General features: G+C 52.3%; 1 protein-coding gene across 5 annotated transcripts in view; it reads right to left on the bottom strand.

Moving 5' to 3' along the window:
* ZFHX3 (zinc finger homeobox 3) overlaps nt 1–18,507 on the bottom strand; it is a 393,056-nt gene that overhangs the window by 85,899 nt on the left and 288,650 nt on the right. The window lies entirely within an intron of this gene.

The raw sequence follows: 18,507 nt of genomic DNA, 5'->3' as shown, positions 1-18,507 counted from the left end.
GAACTGGAAACCTGCCAGAGGTTTGGCCACCTGCAAATTCAGTGATGTGCCACAGCAGCCCTGTGTGAACTACCTGAGTTAGTTCAAGCAAAAGAAAACAGTGACAATCAGCATTTTTTTTCTGGTTTCACTATCTCCCAATTTATTTTCCTTTACTACACAAAGCCATCCACACTTCCCCTGATTTCTCTAACGTGTTAGTACTTTCTCTTTACATTTGACTTCCAGTGAAGCTCGAAGAAAAAGCATTTACAACTACCAGTGAAGGCAAAGTCATACTCTCAAAGCCCATGTACAAGGATGCCTGCAGAAGGACACACAGGTGCATTGGGTGGAGATCCCAATGTGATCACACACAACATTACTCCACAGCACCTCCAGTCTCACCTTCCCTGGATTCTCTGCCATACACAGCTGCCTCTAGAGTTGCACTGGGAGTAATCAGGGATTTGCTCTGCAGCAACAGTAATCTGGTGCACTGAGCAGAACAAGAAGGAAAAGCAGCATCCTGCTGCCAAAAGGCTCGGGGTTTAGTCAGCCAGTTTTGCTCCCTTAGCCTAAAATATGCCCCAGCCATGTAACAGCTCCTATTGCACCAGCTCCCTCCCTGGATCACTGATCCCAGATCCTTCTGTGTTGAGGCTGCACATTCACCTTCCCACAACACGCCTACTCTCTCCCTTTTCACTGCTACTTCTGCACCGGCAACTGCAATCCAAATTAAACCAAAACAGATTTATTCAGGGGAAATGAGGAAAAAGAAACTCTATAAGCCTTGTACTTTTGCCAAGTGAAGTTTTAGGAACATCTATGCGAACTTGAAGGCACGGCATGGAGTGAGCACACCCTCCCAATTCTTTCAGACCCGTATCATTGTGTGGGCCAGCACAGCCCGCTCCTGGCCACACGGCCAGGTGAGGCACAGCCAGGGTCACAGCGGTTCTGCCACCAAGGGCTCCTGGCTGGCAGGAGGTGCCTGACTGACAGCCGGGCCAGAAGGGTTAGCAGGGCTGGAGGGGCGGGAGGGTTAACAGCCTGATTGGAAAATCAATGTAATAAATGCTTGGTAAGTTACAGGAACATGCGGGAAGAGGAGGCTGCGATTGATAAAGGACTGCAGCTTTGATGCTGCACTGGGGACTTGTTTATTGACAGGAAAGCCAATCTCTCTGCCGGCCCGGCCCGGCCAGGCAGACCCGCACGCTCCAATTAATTGGTGGGCTTTTCTGCCTTGGCTGGCTTTAACAGCTCTCCCCACTCACTCCAAGTTAACCAGCTCAAGATGTGCTATGCCAAAGGAATCTTCTCTCCTCTCTCTTTCCTCAACACAGAGGAGCCCTTATAGGGCATGTGGAAAAACCCAGAGCCAAAATGGCCAGCCCAAGCCTCGGACACAGGCTGAGCCCTGCACAAGCCCAAGCTCTTCTGATGGTTCAGTCACCATCAGAGCTGTTCCTAAGGCATTAAAATATTTGTTTCTATTCACGCAGAAGCTGCAGGAATCATCTGTTCTAACTGAAAACAGCAATTCCCTTACTATAGCAAACCAGGTTCTAAGCAGGAGCACAATGCAGTTATGAGTCCACTATTGGGCCCCGTGTCTTCCACCACCCCAAAATGCCCCTAGGCCACCTGTGTGGGGACAGACACAGTGTGAGAGTTCAGATGGACAGACAGTGGTGTGCTCCACACCTCCCATTCGCTCCCCCTGTCGCCCTCTCTGCTCTGTTTATCAGCCAGTCAATAAGAAAAGGTAGTTCTTACTTAAGGAGGCAGAAGTCAACTCGTCAGGTCGATCAGCACTCTGTCTGTAAACATGGTTTCCCGTAAAATCAATGAACTCCAGTTACAGGGAGAACAGCCTGAGTGCCAGAGACTCTGTGCTCTCACATTGCCCCAGTGGCAAAGAAGGGCTCTCCTGCTCCCTTCTGCAGCCCCACATCCCACCACTGCCATGCCCACCCTGGCCCTGGCCCCTGCCCCTTCCTCACAGCACCATCTCACGGTCCCTTGGAGCCAACGTGGCACAACGTGGCCCAGAACGGAGCTTGTACAGCAGATGCAGGTGACAGCACAACACTGTGTGCCCCACACTCTGCCACGTTCCTACCCACCAGGCCTGGCAGCTGGCAGCCACGCCGTGCAGAACACGCATGGAGTCACTCGCTGTGTCACCCTGCCACCTCCTCCCAGCCCCATCCTCAAAGGGACAGACACCCTGTTTCCAGCAGTGCTTCCACCAAGGAGTGGCTGGTCCTAGAGCAACACGCTGAGCTCCTGGCGGGCTGGGGCTCCCGGGCACCCCCAGCCCACGGCACCAGGCTGCTTCCTCCCCTGGGGACGCTGCAAGCAGGGCGGGCAGCGGGGAGGGAGGAGGGGGCTCCTGCTGTTGCCCAGGCTTCCCGAGAATTAAATATGAACAGCCGTGCTGTGTAATTTTAAATTGTTAATTAGCACAGGGTTAATTAGGCGGCCCTTTCACAAGAGGCTGTTTGGCAGTAAACCAAGACTAGAAGCAATGAGGAAGGAGGAAAACAAAAGGAGAAAGCGACAGTGAGAAACTGTTCCCTCAGCTAATGACCCACATGGCACCATGGAAAAGAGGGCGCCGAGGACAGGGAGAAGGTACAGGCAGATGCCTTACAGCCACAGCCATGGCCTGGCTGGCAGCCTCTGCAGCTGCCCTCCCCCTGCCCAGCTGCATGGCACAGGGAAGCGCTCAGGCCCTCACTCAGCTCCAGGGCGCCGGTGGCTCAGGAAAGCCAAAAAGGACAGAGGTGGGGAGGACAAGGACAGCACAGGACTGAGGGTGCACTCGGACACTCTGCCCACAGCCCTCCTCACACGCTCAGCCGGGCCTCAGAAGGACAACGCCTAGCGAGTGTGGTGTCCAGGCTGGCCAAGAAGCTCCTGTCTCAGCAATGGCACTTGATGACCCTTGCTCCAGCCTGGAAACTAGGCATGGACATAGCACAGGTGAGCAACCAACTCAACTTGATGGTCACAGAAACACAGAACAGCTTGGGCAGGGACCGTGGAGGTCCCTGGGAACAGGAATGCTCCAACTCCCAAGAGCAGGAGCCCAGGCAGGGTGTGAGGCAGCCCCGTGACCTCTCAAGTGCCGGCACAGTGAATCTGCAGCAGCAAAGCTTTCGTGCTGCCTCCTGGCACCTGGCGTGCTGCACAGCATTCGGGTAACACTTAGGAAATTGCAAATGGAAAGACATGATAAAAATAATTGCCTAGGATCAAGAATTCAAAAATTAAGGAAGAACAGAATGTATGTTGCCAAAGCAACTTTAATTTTGTTCCTTTATGCATATGAATTATGATACTGCCTGCAATTAGGTGAGCACACGCTGCCTTGCTTGGCAAGCAGGACGGTCACAGAAGAGGGTAAAACAAGGTGGCAGGAGCATGTTGTCACTTTATGTGATTTCTACAACAGCTGCTATCACACAAATATGTGAAGAGTTACTTCCTAGAATAGAAAGATTTTTACAAATTTCCTCAGCAACGCTGGCTGGAGATTCGAGTGGCAATACCAAGAGTTTCAATTCCCAGTTCCGTAAAACGCTTCTACCTTTTAAGTCAAACAGAAGACAGGGATCCCAGCTCTCTCACATTCATTAAGATGCCAGAAAGCAGCAAGATACCTGCCAGCCTAAGGGAAGTGCTGAAAACTCTGCAACAAGGCTTGGGGTATTAGGATAAAATGGTACTTATGTGCCAAAACCTGAGCATAACAGGGAACATGGATGCACAGCGTGAAGAATGATTTCTAGCTGGGGTTTTCCCACCAGCATTTTACAACATAGTGCCTTGGGATTTCTCTTATGCAATTCCTAACCAAAAAAAACCAACCTGAAAATACTGATATTTATTTGCCAAGTTCAACATTTTAATGAAGCAATTACAAACTAATTCTTCCTTTTCACATAGCAAGTCATATTTTGCACCTCCCCAAGTGAGACCAAGCTGTGTTTTAGCACACACCCTGATCACAGTGGAGTTGTTTCACTGGCAAACATGGTGTGATGAGCAAGATATCAGTCTTGCCAAATCCTGAACATCTTACATCTCTCTTCCTCTTTTGCAGTGAGGCTTTACCAATCAAAAGCCCAAGCTCAGTTCTGACTTCCTCCAACGTTCTGCTCTGCACCAGACTGTTTCCACCTGGACACACGGCCACATCCAACACCTCTGCAGCGGGAGCAGAATTAACAAGCAAACGTCCAAACAACATTGACCACAGGTTCCAAAGAGCTGGGGCTGCAAGTCCTCACCAACTGGTTGGTTATCCCAAAAAAGCCAAGAATTCATAGACTTGAAGAATCATTTGGGTTGGAAAAGACTCTTAAGGTCATAGTCTAGCCATTAACCCAGCACTGCCAAGGCCACCCATATACCACACTAGACGCCTTTTAAATCCCTCCCTGGGATGGGGACTATACTACTGCCCTAGCAGCTTGTGCTAGTGCCTGGCCACCTTCTCAGTGAAAAGATTTTGCTTCTGTGGCAGTCCCTATGAACACTGTGAGCCTTCCCTTGGGAGGGGTTCCAGCCCAAGGGTCCTGAAGGGCCCCAGGTCCCAGAAGGGGATGATGAGAGAAGATCCATGGGGCACCTAAAAGGAGAGGACAGTGCTGCCCAGGCAGGGAGCCAGCGTGTGGAGGGGCTGCCCCAGGCAGGCTCCAGCTGAGAGTGACGGTGCTGCGCGCACGGCCACGGCGCGGGGTGACACCGCCAGGTGACACGGCCCGGGGTGACACGGCCCGGGGTGACACGGCCCGGGGTGACACCGCCAGGTGACACGGCACGGGGTGACACGGCCCGGGGTGACACGGCCCGGGGTGACACCGCACGGGGTGACACAGCCCGGTGACACGGCGCGGGGTGACACGGCGCGGGGTGACATGGCCTGGTGACACGGTGCGGGGTGACACCGCCGGGTGACACGGCACGGGGTGACACGGCACGGGGTGACACGGCACGGGGTGACACGGCACGGGGTGACACGGGCTCCATCCACAGCACAAGGTGACACGGGCTCCATCCTTGGCGCGGGGTGACACAGGCTCTATCCACAGCACAAGGTGACATGGATAAGGTGACACAGGCTTCATCCACGGCACGAGGTGACACGGGCTCCATCCATGGCATGGGGTGACACCGCCAGGTGACACAGGCTCTATCCACAGCACAAGGTGACACGGATGAGGTGACACAGGCTCCATCCACAGCACGAGGTGACACGGCTCCATCCATGGGCTCCATCCACAGCACAGCCAGCCCCTCAGATCCTCCCAGCATCATTAGCATAAACAGCTTTTCAACCAGCAGGAAGCAAGGGAAACGCTGAACAAAACAGGGCTGAAAGCTGCAGGGCTCAAGCACTTGGCATGAAACTGAGAGAAAGGGGCTCCTTGAAAAGGTGAACCTTCCACATTATCCACATTTTCCCTCTGCCCTTCACACCAGCTAAAACTGAGCCAATGGGAGTAACACGAGTCAGGCAGCTTTTCAGAAGGCATTTTGTTATGAACTATTATTCCAAGTTTACTGATCCCTTTGAGCCAGCTACTGCACTACAAACAAAAATACTTATCTAATCTTCAGCCCACTGCCATTGAGAGTGGAGTGATCCCAAGGAGGGCCAGAAGGCTTTCTGAGAGCAGCTGGGGACAAGAGCGCTTATTCCTTCAGGAGATCTTAGCACTAAGAATATTTTGCAGCAGAGGTAAACTGGCCTCAGTCACGTTTCTCTCTACACGGCAAACTGAAGCACTTGCTTAGCTCATACATGACAAGGCATTCACATGCTCCTAGGGCACGGAGCTTGTTCTCAGGTTCTGCAGGCTCCTCTCCTCTTCAGTAGGACACCACAGAAGTCCCAGGTTTTGTTTCAAAACGTCACACATCTCACGATTCTGCCGTTGTGCAACTCACCCCTTTGCTCCAAACCCACAGTCTTTCTTGCTAAATGGTGTTCTCAGCCTATGCTGCTGCATAAATAACTACATTTGCATCTGGTTTGCATTTTCAGTGCACTGTTGTTGATCCAACTCCAAAACTAATCAAAGAGCTGCTGAGGACAAATTGCTTTGCTCTGTCACACAGACCCCACAGTCCCTCAGGTTGTCCCAAGCCCCAGTGCCTCAGGAAGTGAGCTGTGCTCATCCCCCCATTTTGCCCTGCTGCAGCTTGTCCTGTGTCCCCAGTGCCTGGCCAGTGGCTCGCACCAGTTCCAGCCACCACAGCTCTGCGTGGGCCCTGTGTCCCCCCACGGAGGGAGGGAACACCCGCAAGACCCTGCACCGAGGCCCCGGTGATGCTTGTGAACACAGCAGCCCTGAAACGCTCGGAGTTTGCAGCCCTGCCACGTGGCCTTGGGATCAGACACAGCCCAAGAGCCGCTGCCAGGCTGTGCTCACAGCCTCAGGGACTCACCAGCAGACCCTGCCAGGGCTCCTTCCTCCCGCGGGCTTACCCAAACAACATGTGCGCTCCAGACTGGTGTCAAGGGCCAAGCCAAGGCTAAGAGTCAGACTCATAAGTCATGCAGATCTCCTCTGCCAGGGCTCGGATCCAGTCCTTGTTAGGAAGCAGACTCACTGCGACATTCTGGGCTCAGTTGCTCTTTCCCACCCTTTGGGAAAGCCGATGCTTTGGATCGGGAGAGCAGGCTTAGAGGCATGAGGTCATTCTGTAACCATCCCACTGACTGCTCAGACAAACACCACAGCTGATACGTCAGCCCTGAACTGCACACTGGGGTTGCACGGTCCCATCACAAAGGTCACCGGGATGTCTGCTCACACCAGCCATTCATATTTCAGTATAAACACCACTTACAGCCGTATCACTGGAAGATAATCTAAGAAACCCCTAAAACAGGTAAAGGAACTTGCTGGTGTAGCTGAGAAACCACCACATTTAGAGCAACCTTTAGGCCAACTTTTAGCAGATCCAGGTGGTCCCATACTCCTGTTAACAGCATCCACATTTGTTGCTTCCAAAACTACACCCTGCTCCAGACTTCATATACAGCCTAAGCATGTTCCTTATCTGGCCAAATTAAATCCTCCTGATTGCAGCAGCCATCAGGAGTCAACACCTATGGACCACTTGACAGCTCAAAGTCTCAAGTTCATGCTCTCCACGTGCACGGCACGCAGTCCTTCCATCAGCTGCTGCCACATCCCTGGTGCACCTCAGAACATCACCTATGAAACATTTAAACTACCTCAGCTGGGGAGAGCTGACACAGACCCAGGTAAGTGGGGATGCCAGAGGATGTGCCCGATGCATCTGCAGGCATCCCAAGGCCAGTGAGCACCACACAGCAGCACACTGCAAGGCACGCAGGAGATGAGGGAGGAAGTTGCTAAGCACATGTCTGCAGACCTCCAGGACTGAAAGTGTTACTCAGCTGCCTAGCCTCTTGCTAATTGTGGGTTTTATTTTTATTTCCTATTACCCTCTTGCACGCCTGATGAGATTATCTTACCGGAACTGACACAGCTGGAGGCTGCAGCCATACATGGAGCCTCTCAGGAGGCAATGCAATTTTATTTTCATTGATCAGGAATCAGCAGGGCAGTAAATGATGGGAAATTCCATTAGGAGAAATACTGGGCCACAAGACCCAACTACCCAGGTACAACCAAATCCCAGAAAGTCCCATCCTTCCTCAAAGGCCCGTTGGGATGTGGACAGCAAATCATCTTCTTCCTCCCAGAATGGAGTCAGTGACTAACGTGATATTCCTGACTGCCGCCCGCGCTGCCAGACGCGGAGGCAATGCTGTCAGAGCACCCCCAAGGGCTCACTCAGCCCAGACAGCGCTTGGGTAGAGCCAGCAGCCCCAGCTGCCCCGCTCAGCCCAGCAGCGGCTGCAGGGCCCGGGCTGTGTCCCAGCAGGTGCCCATGCCACAGGCTTTGCTCTCACGGCCAGGCAGGCGCGAGCGCTGCCGGGTGCCGGTGCCTCAGCCAGGCCCAGCAGAGCCGGGCCGAGCCAGGGCGTGCCCAGCTCCCACCTGGAGCCCGAGGCCCCAGGAAAGCATGGCAGTGTCACTGCAGAGAACAGCCCTCCTCCTCCAAGGGCCATACAGCACTCTGGGATCTCAGGGAACCCCCATGTGACAGAGCACCACACACCACACAACTCCCTTACAAGCCCAAACTGGGAACCACGTCAAGCCTTTTATTCTAACCCCCCCATACACAGGATATGCACTCAACCCCTCGCTCCTGGATCAAATCCCACTGTCAGGCCCTGAGTCAAAGCCTGCCCCACGCTGCTGTCCCTTGCTGCACACACCTGGTGGCAGGTGAGCTGAGGCCCCGCAGGATGGCTGAGCCACCGACAGCGCAGGGGTTAACGGGAGCTGAGCGTGGCACTGCTGTAAGGGGGATCAATACCAGCCAGATACTAAAGCAGCGTAAGCCACATTATTGACTGCCAAGCAGATGATAAAACTGTTTATTATGATAATTGTGGGGTGCCTGCAAGGTGTTCCTAGGGCTGTCTTGAGCTTTTCACCAAAATAAGAATTGCCAAAGCATCACCTGTCTGCAGCCCCCCTCGCCCCAGTGAGACCCTCCACACGCCACTGTGCCCACACACTGACCCCAGCCACCTCTGGGATGGAGAGGGCCACATCACCAGACACAGTCCCTGAACTGTTTATCTTACACACACCCATAGCAGGGCTTACTCCCACAGCCCCTGTACACCTTCTGCTGGAGCATCCATTCCAGACAAAACAGAGCTCAAACACCAAAATCTGTAACTTTGGTTCTGGATGCTCCTCCTGATCAGCTGAAAATTAATCTCCATTTCCCACTCTAAAACATTTCCTTCAGTATTTCAATTACTTTTACCTCTACTCTGGACTTGGTACAGGTTCCTACATCCTTTTAACAAGACTTAACAGAATTTATGTGTTCAGGACCCAAATTCTTGTGCGATGCATTAGGAATCCTTTTTGAGGAGACTGAACTGTGGATGCAGTCGGTGTGGAAGATCCAGCAGGTGTATGTGCATGCAGGCATTACCTCAGGACAGGTGACACACTGCAGCCTGTCGCCTGCCACCGCGTGTCTGCAGGGCCAGCAGCCGAGCTGCCAGCACACAGCAAGGCAGCCTTTGGATTCTGAAGTCGTTTCAAATATCAAAATAGTTTCTCTTGGATTAAACTCTGTAACATGGATGCCCCAGCCTCCAGAAGTGATGCCAAAGTGCCCGGTGGGATATGCTCTGGCAAAAGCATCTACTGCTCCTCCATCTGCAGGAACAGCGGCTGTAACACACTGGGGCTCCACTGCCACCACAGCCAAGTGACAGCTGAAAATGACTTTAACAAGGGCTGAAGCTCCAGGGTTCTGTCAGCAGCTCCATGGGCAGTAATTAAGGAGTATGGGTCCCATTACCTCCCAGTACAGACAAGGCTCTGACAGCTCCATCTCAGCGTTAACCCCAAGGACCATTTGCTATGGGCTGCAGGCAGCACTTGGTGCCACCTCCACTGCCTTGCTTGGCTGCTCCTGGGCAGCTGAATGGCCTTCTCTAACTAATCACTGGTGACATCTGCAAAATCAACTTTACACCAGCAGCCTTACTGTGGACTGGCCTCAACCTGGACAAGACCACAGGAAGTGCCTCTGGCCAATGCTCTGGCCCTTCCTCCTTCTGCTAATGCCTTCCCTCATCAGGACCAGAATAACCCACCCTGTTGTCTCCCCCTCATCCCCCCGTTCCTTGGTGCCTCCCACCCCTCTAAAAGATGCCACTTCTCCCACAAGCACAGTCAGCCAAAGACTCTCAAGCCAAGTTTTTCAGGATGAAGGACAGGACCTTATGCCTCCACAAGTGTTTCATCCTTCCATGCAGAACCAACCCCTTCTTTCTCAGCTGCTCTCTCCTCCCCTGCACATCTGTACTGCAGGCCATGCTGAGCATGGTGCCACACCTCTCCAGCTTACTTGCAGAGCAATGAGAAGGGTAATATGGAATTGACAGCACAACTGCACCCAGCACTGCAAGAAACAAGCACATCATGGCACACAGCTGCTGCCTTACAGGCTGGAGATTTGGACATGAGCTTCTAAACTTTGGCCACTCTCAGCGCCAACATGGGTGATGGGCTGCAGAGCCCTATGAAACTTATCCCAGAGATCTTGGAGAGCTGGGGCTGCTCTTTCGAATGCTCATCAGTGTATCAGTTATAAACAAGATTAAAACAATCCCTTCTTACTAAAATCTAGACAAGGGAGATGTCCCTCCCTGCTGCCCTTCTAACAAGCCATCTTCCATCAGGGTTTCTCCCCTCCTGTTCTAGAACAACACTCCAGAAAACAATTCAGTGTCTTAAACAATTCTGTTCTACTCCTCCAGGCAAGTCCTGCCCCTGTCCTCCCCCTGTGCAGTGGGAGGGAGCAGTGCTCTGGGGTGGGGCTGGCAGCAGGGCTGGGTGCAGCTCTGTGCCTCATCCAGAGCCATCCCTGGCTGGCACTGCAGCAGGAGCCTCCTGGCATCTGGTCCCTTCCACAGCCCCCTGGACCTGCAGCTCTGAAGACACAACTCACTCTCCTCCTGCAGAGAAGGCAGGGACAGCAGACTGGGGCCCCAGTAGCACTTACTTTTCTTGAAAACATCTGTTTTCATTATCACTATTACTTTTAATTAGCACTTTACAGCAGCCCTGAGCCCTCCCAGCTGGAGGAGAGCTCTGCTCCTAAATGAACAATTAGAAGGTGCACTAAGGGAATTTTTTTCTCATCTTCAGAAACCAGTTTTTCAGCAGAGCTCAAAGACAAACCATCTGGTTAAAGGAGCTCCCTTGAAGAGGTCTCTTCAGGCACGGCTCAAAGCCTGCAGGTCACCTGGGGATCCCTACGGCGTGAACGGCCACTGAACTCAGGAACCTGAAACACTGAACTGATTACTAATGTCAGGGTCTTAACACCTCTACCCTCAGTGCTCACTGAACGGCCTCCTCTTCCTCACCCAGCCACAGTAATTGCCCTGCAGAAAATCAAAGACTTTAATGCCCATCTCACTCGTGCAAGGCCCTTGCTCAGGAGTTCAGGCCAAGCTGAAAGACAGAGCCCTATTAAATGCATAAGGAAATAGGTCCCTATGAAGCATAATTACTAGTATCACAGACTCCTGATCAAGTGCTCCTCTGAAACCCAACAATGAAACACATGCGCATGAAAGCCCCCAGAGACAGCCTCAGCCATTGCAAAGAAAGCAGAAGGACAGAGAGGTGAGGTGTCAGGATGGAAGGGCTGTCCCAGGGCCACCACTGCCATCTCAGCAGCCCTGCCAGTCCAGCACCCACATACTCCAGCCTTTAATTAGGAATGAGCCATGAGGCTCCAAAACTCTTCAGTCAACACTGATGAAAGCCTCATCTCTTGTGCCCCTCGCTGTTTCCTCAGTGCTGCCACTGCTCCTGACACCAGGAGACTCTGCTGCCCTTGGGGAGCCCCTAGCCCCAGCACCCCTCTGCCCCAGCAGGGCACAGCACGGAAAGGTGACCCAGAAGCCTCCCCCTCAGCATCCCCACATCCCACAGAGTCCTCGCTGCACTTCCACCTCCCAAGTCTGGACTTGGAATATGAGCCTTGTGTTCAAGAGAGCATTTCAGAACCATTCTAGAAATCCTAAAGTTGGATGAATGACATGGCTTACAGTAACACCATATTATAAATTCCACTCCAATTTTGAATCCTTTAAGTCACCCAGGTTCCCCTATGCCCCATCACATTTTCCTTCCTCCTCACCCTTTACTGCCAGCACTGAGTTAAATTCCATGGGAGTGAATTTCATATAAATGTCAAATAAATGTTACTAAATTATTTACCCTCTGATTACACCTCCTGCCGTGGGAAGTTTACTTAAGCTGCTCAGGTGGGACACAGCTTGCAGTGTGCAGCCTGTGGTGATGGACAGAACAGCAGCCCCAGAGGATCTCGTGCTGGCCCTGGAGCCCAGAGCGCCGTGCCAGGGCAGCAAGGGCCACCAGCCCCGTGTCCTGGGCACAGCCAGAGCCTCCCAGGGCCAGCCCTGCCCTGCCACCCCCGCCTGCCAGCAGCATCTCCTGCTCAGCACCTGCAGGACAGCACGGACTGGAGCCGTGCTCGGCTCTCCAGCAGCTGTCTGCGCACAAGGGGAAGCAAATGCCTGCAGTGCCCAATGGGCCCAGATACTGATCAGACCACAACACAACACAGGGGGAAAACGACACAAAACAATTAATTCTTGGCTCCTTGCTCTAGCTCTGGGCGAGGGAAGGTGCACAACAGAGCGAGAGGAGACTGGAACAGACAGAGGCTGGGATGTGCTCCAAGAGCCCCAGGGGCAGCAGCGCTGGCTCCCAACCCCACAAACACAGGGCTGCTCTCCAACAGGTGAGGGCTCCGGCAGCCTCCTGGGCAGAGGCAATGGGGAAAGCCTCTGCAGCAAGACTGAGTCAGACTTTCACATGCCAAACCCCTCAGAGAGAGAACAGGACTGAGCCATATCTGATAAATCCATCTTCTGTGACCAGGTCTGTATGGAGGTAGGAAAGGATTCAACAACTGATTCAACAACTCAACTGATGTGCACGCTGGAGTCGGCAATGAAGGCCAAGAAGAGAACAACACGAGAAATTATCCACTTCTACAGCACAGCCATCTGAAAAGAAGGCTTGAAATCCAGTCTGCATTCCCAAAGGCAGCTTTCTGCCTCCTCAGCCAAGCTCCAAACAAAGATGAGTGACACTCTTGCCTCAGTCACACTCAGCTGCTGGCCATGGCTGTATGCTCCAGGGACAGCACAATGTGACTGTGTATGTACGGTGACCAACACTCCTGACAGTGGCAGAAGTCAGACAGGTCACCTTTACCAAATGGGAAAACATAAAAATCTCTCAGTCATAAAATAGTCTGGAACAACGTGAAGCTTTTCCAAGACTTGCAACTTCATTACTGCAGGCCAATGAAGATGCATTTACTCTCTAACAGTTTCCTCAGGAAAAATGAGGACTCACTGGTCCAATTTAACCATGTCCTGCCCACGCTGAGAGCAGAATTATACTGTACCAGAATGTGCATGCTTGGCTTTATTTTAAAAAAATTTTAAAGGGGCAATATACAGGGCAACAGGAACAGAGGTTTAAGAGAAAATTCAGTATGGCAAATACCAAGTGACTTAAAAAGAAATTGAACAGAAATTAAATGGGAAAGTTGTTCCTTATTTTTCTTTCAAATTCAAACCCTCAAATGCAAAGTGATTTTTCTTTCAAAAGTAAAACCCCAGTTGGGAAAAACTTAATTACGAAGGCCTTCTTCAAAGGTTTGTGGCAGAGGACGCATGAAAAGACGGGGGAAAAGAGAGTTTGAGCTGCAGAAAGACACTGCTCTGCATGGTGACAAGCCACTTGCAGCCTGTGCACACACAGGGCTGTGGGACTCCCACACTGCCACCCAGAACAGCGCGTGTCTGAGGCTCCTTGCTCCTCTGCTCCCCCTGTCCAGCAAAAAGAATGGCCTCATTTACACAACAAGTGTCTAAGAGACAAACTCCTTGCCCCCACAGCCTGCCCCGGGCCGGGAGCAGCATGGCTGACAAGGCTTTAATTACGGGGTGAAGGAGGATCGGGAGAGATCGCCAGGCCTCAAGGAATCATTACTCACCCAGCCCGGCCTCTGGAGCATCAAAAGCTGAGTGACTGACTCTCCATCAGCTGATCCGAGAGGATCAGTCTGGAAGGGAGGCTGAGGAGTCGCCCTGAATGCTCTGTTTATCAATAAACGTAGTAAGCACATGATTTTCAAGTCATAGGTTTTCACAGCCATGTCCCTGAGCCTTCTGAGCTTTGGGATCCTCCTCGAGGTCCTTCCCCTCATCCTCAGCTGAATTCAGGTCCTTCCTTCTCAGTGACACAGTGAGCCAAACTGGACAGGAGGAGTTGGAGCCCAGCCAGCTGTCATGTGAGCTCCAGGCTCCATGGGGACATAAAATCAGCCATCAGACCTTGAAAACCTGCCCAGCCCATGACAGCAGTGTTTGGTGGACTACACAGCCACAAATGATGCCAGACCCCTTTTCTGGGCTCCCTAAAATCTGCCCCTCTGAATGCATCACACACCATCTCCTCAGAGCTCAGCCCGATCTGTTCCTTGCCCACAGCTCTTCAAGGGATGTGATAAGCTGAAGCCATTTTATAAAATAACATTTCCTTGACTCTGTTGCCTAACCCATTTCCTGATGTGAACCACCCACTGACATAGATGATCCTATGAATGACTCTCTGTCCTACTTAAAACATCTCTTGGAGCCACAGTAAATGCTAGGATTAAAGATACAGCTGTGAACAAGCTACTCAATTAAAATAATAAAATTATTTTTAAAAAATTTGAAATTTTAACACATCACCACTGGCAGGAACAAGATGGAGGAGGAAAATTAACCCTCCATGACTACGTTTTTCCCAAGGGACAGAGGTCTGGGAAACACATCAGCTTGTGCTTTGCCCAGAGATGGACACTGTCTGTGAGACACACGGACACCTGACAGGGGGAGCATCAGCCCCTGTGCCCCAGGGGCTCCTGCCCCCAGAGACAGCAGGGCTGCAGCAGGGCCCATGGCTTGGCACAGTGGGAGGCAGGGAGCACCAGGGGCACAGCTCTGGCAGCCAGGGCACGCTGCCCTGGCAGTGCCCACGGGGACAGAGCTGCCACAGCCCAGCTCCAGACCAGCTCCCTTTTCTGCAGGAGCGAGGATGAGCTCAGCAGCAGCCACTGTCTGGCACAGGAACTGTGAGGCCGAAGGCCACGGCAGGCACTCCTACCCTGCCTGAACGCCAAGGTGAACACCCCAGCTTCCCCAAGGACAGAAGGGAATTTCCAGGGTGTGAGCACACAGCAGCAGCTGGAGTCCAACCTCTGCTCTGCTGAAGCCACACATGGAGGAGGCCCTGAAGATCCAACAAAAATCTGGAATGAGAAGATCCCCTGGGTCTCCCAGCTGCATCTGCAGGCAGTGAAATGGTGCAGCTGGCTGTGCTAGTCATGAAATGAGATGAGCTTTCTGGTATCAGCCTGAGTCAGAGGACAACCCTTGGGGCAGTCCTGAGTCTAAGATCCTCTGATGAGGAAGAAGCTGATGCATCGTGGACTGTCAGATCACCGGTGCTGGGGTCCAAGATGACAGTGACTGATTTTCTTTTTAATCATAAGCTGCAGTTGCCAGAATGACCCGTCACAGCCACGGCTCAGCCTGCAGATCAAGCAGCTGGGAGCTCCTGCAGCAGGGAGAGCTGGCACACGGGGACAGAGCAGCTTCCACAGCCCCAGAAGCTGCACAAGAACCCCCTCAGAAGGGCACACAGCAGAAGGCACCAGAACACACAGTGGAACAAACATCCCTGACCCTGTGCACTGGAAATCACAGACGGCAAATTCAACCAAGTTCTAGTCCAGCAGTAGTAAAACGAAACAAAGGCAGAGCAGGACAAAGTGACAGGGCAGAGCCAGCACTGCTGGCTGCGCCAAGGAGCTCCCCAGCCACCCCTAGTGCTCATGCTCTGCCCTGCACAGCACAGCTGGTACTGAACATGCCAAAATAAACCTGTGGTGTAAAGTGGGCTCTCTTTGGTCCCGACCTGCTGCTGCCTCCCAGCCACCTCCAGCACAGGGCTGGGACAGCCCTGCACAGGAATGCCTGCTTTGGGATGATCTGCGCTCTTCCAAAGGTTTCAGTAGTAATCATCTATTTCATTTCAGCTTCCATTATTCTTTATAAGGATTTACTTCTTGTTTAAAGACTCAAATTCAAGTAAAGAGAAAAGGCAAATCATTACTCTCCCTCTGAACCCCAGGGCACAGCAGCATGGCACTGTCCTCTTCCCACTTTACACCTGGCTGTCATTCCAGTGGCACCTGTGAAGCACCACAGACGACTTCAGGTTCACCTGCTCTCTCAGATCTGTCTGCCAAGAATGAGCCTTTCCAAACCTGAACCACCCAGCTCCAGAATGCCCCCACCTCTCTTGAGGGAGACTGAATGGGAACTGGGAGCGCAGCAGCACAAGGACAGACCTGCTGCTGCTCCACAGCAGAGAGGGATGGAGGAGCCCCCCCAAAAGCAGCAGCACCCAGAGCCAGGGAGATCAGCTCAGGCAACAGAGACCCACCAGCACACACAGAATTGCTCCAGCCCCAGGGGACCATTCACCTCAACATACAAGATACCTTCCCTGCCTCTGCATTTGCTCTTAAATGTTTCATGATTTGAGCTAAAAATAGCAGCTGTCATGGAATCACAGACAGGGTTGGAAGGGTCCTTAAAGCTTAGCTCACTCCACCCTCTGCCATGGGCAGGGACACCTTCCACCAGATCAGATTGCTCCAAGCCCTGTCCATCCCAGCCTTGGACACTGCCAGGGATGGGGCAGCCACAGGTTCTCTGGGCAGCCTGTGCCAGGCCTTATATCTAATCTAAATGCACACAATCTAAAACAATTAAGAATACCCAAGTACATTTTCACCAGGTCCAAGAGCAGATATTTGTAACCATCCATCAGCTCAGGAACTATGCTGGGTACAGACAGCCAATACCTGAGCTCAAACAGGGCTGGGGAGGGAGACACTGCTGTGGGGTCTATTTCTGTCCTAACAGAGAGAGCTGCAAGTACTGTGAAGGCAAGAATAATAAAAGAGAGAGCAATAAATGAAGACCAGGATCTAACATAAAGTGCATTTATCAAACGCACACTGAAAACTAACCCTGTGCCTCCCTTTACTGAAAGAACTGCCCCTTCTCCCACACTGCACCGGGGAGCTGTGCTGGAGAGGACAGGCAATAGCTGTGATCTAAAAAAGGCAGAAAACTAGGCCAAGAGCAGCTGACACCAAAATGATGGAAAGAAAATACTGCCCTGGATAAAGGGTTCCCCTCTTGAAAGGCCTTGGGAGCCTTTGCACTAACATGTCTGCTGGCCTTGCTGCCAATCAGCAGAGACCACCCATCCTTGATGAAATTAAATTGAGAAGCACATCCAACACACTGGAAGACCAGACTGTCACACAGAAAAAAGCTAGGATTTGAAGACTAGAATAACAAGAAAGCAACTAAATCCAAGGTTATGACAGGAAAACTGAGTTTCTGCAGTAAATTCAGGGTTTACCAACTGGGAATTACACAGGAGGAGACAGACTCATACACTGGTCAGGATGAACCAAAGGATGCAGCTGGACAAGTGGTAAACACAGTCTCCAGGATGTTGCTCAGATTGTTTATGGAGACAAGGAAGTAATAAAGGGCACATTAATAGCACTGCAGGGTCTCAGCTGGAATGCCATGTATGGCTGTGACCACGTCAGAGAGAACACCTGAGCCGGGAGCAGAGGGGAGCTGCAGGTGGAGCCCTCACTGGGGCAGAGGCTCCCCAGCACAAACCCAAGGCCTCAAGGCCCCAGCACCTGTGCCAGGAGCTGGCAGGTGCCACCCCACAGTGCCCACAGGCTCATCCAGCACTTCTCCTTTCCTCCCAGCTGAGCTGCTGGGACACAAACTCTGCAGCCCTCACACAGGCCCCAGGCCTCACTAATGCCAGTGCAGGAGAGGCTCATTGCTTTGTAAGGCAACTTTCCTACTTTCCCCTATTTGTTTCTTATGGAGGGAAATAAGAGCAGGCCACAGTGACTGTGCCATGTACTATGCAAGTGTTTGTCAGTTAATATTTTGTTCCAGCAAGGCAAGGACCCAATAAGTGATGCCTTGGAGCTGCTCTCCCCTGCTGGAAATGCAGTGAGGAGCTGCTGGGATTCTTGGAGCAGGTCATGGCCCAGCTGTGACACTACAAACTCTGCTGGGCTGCCCCAGCCTCACCTCCCTGCATACCTGCTCACTGCTCACACTGGTACCTGCCACCACACGCTCCTGTACAGCTACAGAGCAGCATGTGCGAGCACAAGCCTTCTAAATTTAGCCCTGCTTCTTCCTGCTCCCACCTCTCCTTCCACAGCACAGGAATAATGGTGGCAATCTCTTCTGGCAGCAAGCAGAACTAAAAGGATTAATCTGCTACATCTCTGTAAAAGTACTCCAGTAATTAAGAGGAGCAACTGCTGAACAAGATTAGCAATAGACTAGAACAACACAGAATAAGCAACAGGGACCTCTACAAAAGCACGTGCCGAGGCGTCACACCTGCCATCCCAGCATCCCAACAGAAATGCTGCTGCTCACCCTCACTGAGGCTCACAGGCACTGCATGCACACACGGCCTGCTCCCTCTGCTGCCCTGCTTACACTCTCACCAAATCTACCTCTGCATTGCTTTTTGCCACAGTTTTTGAAGTGTCTGAAGAAAGCCAGTATTGCCCAAACATGGAGTGGTTGGGTCCCCAGACACCTCTGGGTGGGCTCCCAGCCACACCAAGTGCCAGCTCTGCTTACAGCTCCACACAGAGCAGGGAGCTCTGGGACAGGCACCCGCTGCTTGCTCC

Source organism: Agelaius phoeniceus, chromosome 12 (genome assembly GCF_051311805.1).
Source record: "Agelaius phoeniceus isolate bAgePho1 chromosome 12, bAgePho1.hap1, whole genome shotgun sequence".
Lineage (NCBI taxonomy): Eukaryota > Metazoa > Chordata > Aves > Passeriformes > Icteridae > Agelaius > Agelaius phoeniceus.
This window is presented reverse-complemented; position numbering and strand designations above follow the sequence as displayed.